This window comes from Sus scrofa, chromosome 8 (assembly GCF_054392235.1).
Source record: "Sus scrofa isolate SSC_HxYL_T2T_F1_AM1 chromosome 8, Sscrofa_HxYL_maternal_Yorkshire_Landrace_v2.0, whole genome shotgun sequence".
In the NCBI taxonomy this organism is placed as follows: Eukaryota; Metazoa; Chordata; class Mammalia; order Artiodactyla; family Suidae; genus Sus; species Sus scrofa.
This window is the reverse complement of record NC_139390.1, coordinates 57,142,501-57,150,620: the sequence shown is the minus strand read 5'-3', so window position 1 is coordinate 57,150,620 and position 8,120 is coordinate 57,142,501.

Sequence of the window (8,120 nt, the reverse complement as noted above, 5' to 3'; positions counted from 1 at the left end):
GGGTGGGGTGCTGGTGCTGGTGGTGCTGAGGTGTGTGCGTGTGGGGTGATAAATAGGTTACCTCTGGCTTCTGGGGGGTGAGAGTCAGCATGGTTTTCCTGCACCTGCTGCTCCTGGGCAATTATTTAGTTTTGGTTTCTTGTTCCTTTGTTTTTGTGGTCCTGCATTGTGGTGAGTACTGGTGTAAGTGGCAGGTTCCTATTTGATCCGACATTTCTTTGGCTCTGGTGTCGGTTGACAGCCATGGTCATGACTGGTGGTGGCTGTTAAGTCTCCAGGAGTTCCACGCAACATTCTGATTGTCTTTCTTCCTTGGGCTTTGGCTGCAGCCTCCCCCTACCCCCTACCCCCCCCCCCCCCCCGCATCATATGGAGGTTCCCGGGCTAGGGGCCGAATCAGACCTACAACTGCTGGGGCGTATGCCACAGTCACAAGCACCATCATATCCAAGCTGCGTCTGCAACCTACACCGCAGCGCAAGGTGATGCCACCAGATCCTAAACCCACTGTGGAAGGCCTGGGATCGAACCTGCAACCTCATGGTTCCTGGTTGGATTCCTTTCCACTATTCCACGACGGGAACTCCTGGGCTTTGGCTTTTGACAGGTGGAGGGACACAGCTTTCTGAAACGGTGGGGCCAGGGCAAGGCATAGAAACATAAGATGGATGTGAGCCTGCGCCTATTCTTTTCTCGTGTGCTGGGAAGATAAGGTGGCTCTTGCCAGCTGGGATTTCATTTCCCCACAAACGATCAGGCTCTTAAGGTATCAGGCAGGGAAGAGGGAGAGTCAGAGTTCCCATTGTGGCTCAGTGGTTAATGAATCTGACTAGGAACCATGAGGTTGCAGGTTCCATCCCTGGCCTTGCTCAGTGGGTTAAGGATCCAGCATTGCCGTGAGCTGTGGTGCAGGTTGCAGATGTGGCTCAGATCCCGCGTTGCTGTGGCTCTGGTGTAGGCCAGCGGCTACAGCTCCGATTGGACCCCTGGCAGGGGAACTTCCATATGCCGCAGGAGCGGCCCTAGAAAAGGCAAAAAGCCGAAGGTGGGGGGGGGGGGGGGACAGAAGAAGAGTGAGAATCACGGTCGGAAGAACATGGGGAAATCGGTGCTAGGTGCCTGGGTGTGTGAGTTCACACGGAATGCTAACCCAGACCCCTGGCCAGCCACATTTGGGGTATCTATCAACTTGACTCTCCACTCTCCAGCTCACCTGGGTGGTGCTGCCCTGCCCTGCCCTGCTCATGTAAGACCTGGCTCCTCCAGGGATGGCTTTGCACCAGAGGGAGACGGGGCAAAGTCACTGAGCTTAAGGTAATTTCTCCAAGAGAGACTCTGGGAGAAGGAGACCAGCTGGGTTTCTGTGTGTTCATTTTTCTTCCTGTCTGCTTGTTTGGTGCAGGCCAGTCCATGTGCCGAGACATTCAGAAACTCTGTACTAGCTGAGACTCAGACCTTGTTCCGAAATAAGCAAAGGGACTTTGAGCTGGGATCACTCCCTGACAAGTAGCTAGCAAAGAAGTTTCCCGTAGCTCTCAGGCCCCATCCCCGCCCTCAGGCGGGTGGGCGTGGGGAGGGGGTGGGGGGGGAGGGGAGGGGCTCGTTCAGGCAGGCAGGCAGGCAGGCAGGCAGGCAGGCAGGCAGGCGCTGGTTCATTAGTCCCGCACCCCCCCACTCCCGGCCCCAGCTGCCCGCCCCACCCCCCACCCCCGGCCGCCATCCCTGCTGCGCCGCCTCTCGCTTCCCAAATCGCCTGGACTCACGCCCGGGAAGGGGGGGAGGGGAGATCAGGAAGATCCAGGCCTCAGGGCCTGGGTTCAATCACTTCATTCAAATGCAGAAACTCTCCAGTCAAGTCAGAGGTGGTGACTTTTCCTGGAGCTTCTCTTTAGGGAAAGTGTTTTTTTTCCCCTCTTTCCCCAATTTCCCTACCCTCAGGCTGCCCCTCGCAGACTGCATGGAGGGGGGTGGGGGAGGATGTGTGCACGAAACTCGCCTCGTGTCAGGCCAAAGGAGCCCCCGCCATTTCCCAACCCGGGAAACCCCGCAAAACTTCTGGAGCATGTTGGCCTTGGTGTGGGAATGGACATCTTCACTTGCCATCTTCCTTTGCACGAGGAGGAGATTTTCATCTCCTGCTGTCTGGGGGCCAGAAAGGAGGGCCAGAGTGTCCCTTTGGTGTGGGCCGGTCCTTAAGTCATTTTACCTCACAGGAATCACCCACACAGGGCATGGAGACACGTTTGGGGTCCGCCTCCTCCGAAACGTCCCGGGAAACCTCACGTGTGAAAAACTGAGCTGGGGAGGTCCCATCGTGGTGCAGAAGTGGAAATAAATGCAACTAGGAACCATGAGGTGGCAGGTTCCATGCTCAGCCTCGCTCACTGGGTTACGAATCCCACGTTGCCATGAGCTGTGGGTAGAGGAGAGTGAGAAGGAGAGGGAGGGAGGGGGAAGGGAGAGATCCTCCATTTATGGAACTGGTTTCCTTGTTTTGAGATGACGTCGCTTTGGTGAAACAGTTGTCAGATGGCCTCTCAAAAGGCGGTGATGTGGATGGGCTCCCCGAACCAGGCCCACAGAAACCAAAGGAACGAAGGGGTTAATCCTTGGAGCCAGAGTTCCCTCCTCTGAAACTGAAACCAAGCTCAAGCCCGGGAGTGCTGGTGTGTTGGAGCCAGAGACATTGTTACAGCTAAAAGCTACTTTGAAATAGTCTCCATTAGGTTATGGCTTGCCTTGGCCCACGAACTTATGACTAATGACTACTGTCGAGTCAGAGTTGTAGTGAACCTGGTGTTTTCTCTACCCTTGAAACACTCCCTAAGGATTGCGCCCCCCCCCCCACCCCGTGGATGAGCAATCTTCACTCCGGAGAGAAGGTCAAAATGCCATAACCCCAAAGACACTAGAAACATTCCATGGACCACCTGACTCCAGCCTTGATGACTTTGAAATGGTCTATCCTAATCTCCTATCCAGGGAGAATGCAAGCACCCTGATGCTTCTAGACAGCTCCGCCACCCCCATGCCCACCATTAAGCTAAACCTATAGAACCCCTTGCTATCCCCTCTCAAGGGAGGACACAGTTTTGAGGTCCTTAGCCTGCTGTGGCCTCCTTAGCCTGGCAAAGCAATAAAGCTGTTCTTTATGCTTCACCCAAAACTCTGTCTCTGAGACTTAATTGGAGCTGGAGTACCAAGGCCGGTTTGGGCTGCCAAACTTTCCTGGAACTTTCAAACTGTTACATATGAAGAACGGAGCCGGTGACTCTGTGTGTGTGTGCGTGTACGTGTGAGAGAGACACAGAGAGACAGACAGAGACAGTGAGTGAGACAGAGAGAGACAGAGGGAAGAGAGAGGGAGAGGGGAAAGTCCCTTCAGTCTTTTGTTTTCTCGGTTTGTTTGTTTGTTTGTTTGTTTTGTCTTTTTGCCATTTCTTGGGCCGCTCCCATGGCATATGGAGGTTCCCAGGCTAGGGGTCGAATCGGAGCCATAGCTGCCAGCCTACGCCAGAGCCACAGCAACGTGGGATCTGAGCCGTGTCTGCGACCGACACCACAGCTCACGGCAACGCTGGATCCTTAACCCACTGAGTGAGGGCAGGGATCGAACCCACAACCTCACGGTTCCTAGTCGGATTCGCTCACCACGGAGCCATGACGGGAACGCCCCTTCAGTCTTTTGAAAGGCCCCTCTGAGAATGCCGTCAGGTGTTGGGGCCAACTTTCCGAGGGGCTCTTAGAGAAATGAACACAGGGTGATGGTTTCACTCTCAGAGACCATTTCTCTGATGTGTTCATCGAGGGACTCCACGGGCTTCCGTTTTCAGGGCCTCGGGACAAGCGATACGTGTTCTCATCCGCAAGGATGCCAGGTCCAAAGGGTGGGAGAAAATGGGAAACGCTGATGAAGAGAGTTGTAGCCAGAGATGGAAGGCAACTGGAAAAACTTCAGGATCCAGTCCAGTTTTCCAGCCACTGAGTTTCTGATTTCTGGAAGGATTTGGGTAGGGAGGAAAAGGTCAAGGATTCTCCATCCCTCTGACAGAGGTATAAGTTACAAAGTAGATGTACAACTTTTGAGAAAAAAACGAACAAACAAAGAAACAACCAAACAAACAATTTTTGTCCCTTTGTCTTTATCAGGAAAAGTGAAAGATGGAGAGAGGGAGGGAGGGAGGGAGGGAGGGAGGGTGGGTTGGATGGATGGATGGATGGATGGATTTGGGGGGCGGGGAGAAGATTCTTAGATCCTAATGACCCAATGCTTTCTCTAGTCCTGGGCCTTTAGGTGATATATCTATATCTATATATCTATATCTATCTGTATACACACACACACACACACACACACACACACACACACACACACACGTAGTTATTTTCTGTTTCTAGGGCTGCACCCATGGCACATGGAGGTTCCCAGGCTAGGGGTCCAATCGGAGCCGTAGCCACCGGCCTACACCAGAGCCAGCACAACGCGGGATCCGAGCCCTGTCTGCGACCTACACCAGAGCTCACGGCAACACCCGATCCTGAACCCAACGAGCGAGGCCAGGGATCGAACCCGCACCCTCAGGCCTCCTAGTCGGATTCGTCCAGCCATGACGGGAACTCCTACATATGTATATAGTATGCATATAGTATATCTTTTTTTAATGCCCACGCCCCAGCCCTATGGAAGTTCCCAGACTCACGGTCGAATCAGAGCTGTAGCTGCGGGCCTACCCCACAGCCACAGCAACGCGGGATCCTTAACCCACCAAGCGAGGCCAGGGGAGGGATCGAACCCACATCCTCACGGATCCTAGTCGGGTTCATTACCGCTGAGCCCTGATGGGAACTGCAGGGGACATCTTTTTTTTTTTTTTTTTTTTTTTTTTTAAGATGTAAGTTTGTTGTGGTTGTTGTGGTTGTTGGTTGTTGTTGTTGCTTTAGCTCGGCATACAGTGGGCTTGCTTACAATGTTGTGTTCGTTTCAGGTGTACAGTCAAGGGGATTCAGTGATCCATCTACATCCATCTATCCCTCCGTTCTTTTTCAGCGTCTTTTCCCCTCTAGGTGATTCCAGAATATTGGGCCATTCCTTCCTTGTGGGTGGGAACACCAGCGTGAAAAAAAACCATCACGGGGGAGTTCCTGTCGTGGCACCATGGAAGCGCATCCGACGAGGAACCTTTGCAGGGAAGGGTGTGGGTTCGATCCCTGGCCTCGCTCAGGGGGGCGGTAAGGATCCGGCAGGCAGTGCCGTGAGCTGTGGTGTCGGTCGCAGACGCGGCTCGGATCCCACATGGCTGTGCCTGTGGCGTAGGCCAGCAGCCGTAGCTCCGATTCAACCCCTCGCTTGGGAACTTCCATATGCCACGAGGGCAGCCCTAAAAAGCAGAGGGGGGAAAAGAAATCATGAGGGCGGGGGAGAGGGATCCATGAGGAGGATGGGATGAACATATACACACACAAAAGAGTCTCTATCCAATAGACGACGAACAGGGACCCCTACGCCACCTTCTGGAATCCAAACGCCAAAACCACAAAGCAGAGTTCCCGCCATGGCGCAGTGGAAATGAGTCCGACCAGGAACCATGAGGTTGCAGGTTCGATGCCTGTCCACCTCGCTCAGTGGGTAAAGGATCCGGTGTTGCCGTGAGCTGTGGTGTTGGTCCCAGACGCGGCTCGGACCTGGCATTCCTGTTTCTGTGGTGTAGGAGGTCAGCAGCTAAAGCCTCCGATTCGATCCGTCATCTGGGAACCTCCATATGCCGTGGGTGTGGCCCTCAACACACACACACACACACACACACACGCACGCACGCACGCACGCACACACGCACACGCACACGCACACGCACACACACACACACTCTGGAACCCCCTAAATGGGAGAAAACCGGACACAGTAGTTTTTTAGGGGTCCAGTCTCTGTGACAGGTGAGGATATCAGGCTTGCATCGAGGGAGGGAAGGCTTCACCCCACGCAGAAAACACACCCACCTACCCACCGACCGACCTTCCTTCCTTCTTTCCTTCCTTCCTTCCTTCCTTCCTTCATGAGAGAACAGTTGGATGACCCATCCTAAGTGTCGGTTGAATGAAGTCTAGTTACCAGGGTTCAGAGTGGGGGAGGGAGAGGGGTAGGAAGTCTGAAGCCTCTGGCGACTCTCCGAAATGTTCTCCCCCCAGGGTGACAGAGCCAGCAGGTCAGGCACTGCCTTCTCTAGAAACCTTCCTGCCCATGTCCAAGGGGGTGTGGGGGGTTGGGGGTGTGGGGCAGGGAGTGGGCCAGGGAGCCTGGAGAAACCCAGACCACCAAGCGGCCATTCTCCCATCGCCCCGACTGTTTGTTGAATGAACATAATGGACGTGATCCAAGTCTGCCACGCCGCCGCCGCCGCCGCCGCCGCCGCCACCACCACTTTCTCCATCATCTCCCCCACCCCCTTGCCTGCAGCCATCTTTGAAAAGGCTGCTGTTGTGGCTGCCTTTGCATGAAAGTGAGTGAGGACCCCTCCCTAATACGGAGTGTTTCAGTCCCTGGTGTCTCTGACAGCTCGCTCATGTATTGGTTGTGAACCATCTTGCCTTGAGGATTTGGAGGATTCGTGAACATTGCAGGAGCCATGGGAGCAGTGAAGTCCTTATCGCCAACCCGACACCCCCCCCCCCCAAATTTCGTGGCAGGGAGCACACTTTTCTTTCACCCAAGAGATTTATTTCCTGCTTTCTGAAGAGAGAAGGAAAGGAGGGTCAGAATGGTCCTCTGGTGTCTGGTGTCCTGTCCCTTTCATTGCACACACTCCTAGTGCCACTGCGGGAGGCACGTTCGGGGCGCGGGGTGGGGTGGGGGTGGGGGACCTGCTGCACGCACCCGCCCCTCACTTTCAAATGCGAAACTCAAGGAGGATGTGAATGTCCTCCATGCCACCGATCAGGTGAACGGGATGGCTTTCTAGGGAAATCCTGGTGTTTCCTTTCACTGCCATGACGAACACCCAGAAACAACCCTGTAAGTTCATACAACTTTGTCAGTCAACTGTATTCCAATAAAATGAAAAAGCAAGACACAGACACACCCACACGCACACACACACACACGCGCGCGCACACACGCACCCCAACCCAGAACCAAACACCCTCTCCTGAAATGGGGGGGCGGGCCCACCGGAGAATGAGCAAGAGAATTCCAGAGTCGGTAGGAAAGTGTCATCTGCAGCGGTGTGAAAAACCCCAAGCTCTTTTCTTCCTGTCAAGGTGAATAAACTTTGTTAATGGGAGTGGGTGCCCTCAGTGTGCCCTCCGAGAGGAAAGGCAGGGAGCATTTTCTCCCTGAAGAGCTTAGTGCTGTCATAGCACTGACGGACAGGATGAACGATCGGTGAGAGGTGGCAGCAGCAGTGGTGGCCGCCTGCACTGCCTGGGCGGATTGGAAACATAGACGAGCCACCAAGACTGCGTGTGACACCCCCGTGGGCCACCCCCCCCCCCCCCCGTCTGTACAGTGACAAGAGTCCTTTGGGGGAAAAGGGAGGGTGGGTGCTCTTCCAGTGTGTCTGTCTGCATTCACCAGGTGTGGGAGAGAAGACAGATGTTTGTTTCCACTATCGTTCGGAGGACTTGCCCAAGAGTACCACGTCCCCCCAAAGATAGCACCGGAAGAGAGATGCACGAGGTTTCTGAATGCATGCCGTGGGTGCTCCAGGCTGCCTCCAGGCCGCCCCCTCGCCCTCGCCCTCCCCCTCCCCCTTGCCAGAGGCAGACGTTCCTTGAAACAGCTGGCTTTGAACTTGGGCTTCTAGAGGAAGGTTTTTCTCCTGCTTTCAAGACGGGAAGAAGAGGGTGTCCGTCTCACATCCGTCCTTTCCAGAGGGCCCTGGATTCCAGATCCTCCACATGCCAGCGCCAAAGCCGAAGCGGTCGGTCTGGGGGTGCCCCATTCGGGTTCCCTCCCCACACACCTGCACGCGCGCGCGCACACACACACACACACACACACGCACGCACCGGGAACAGTGTGATCTCCCACGCCCCCGAAAAGCTTCAGAATGGCCTCAGTCCGAGGCAGTAGACCTATGTATGTCCTCACACCTGTTCAAATAATGTCTGCCCTCAGCCCCACCATC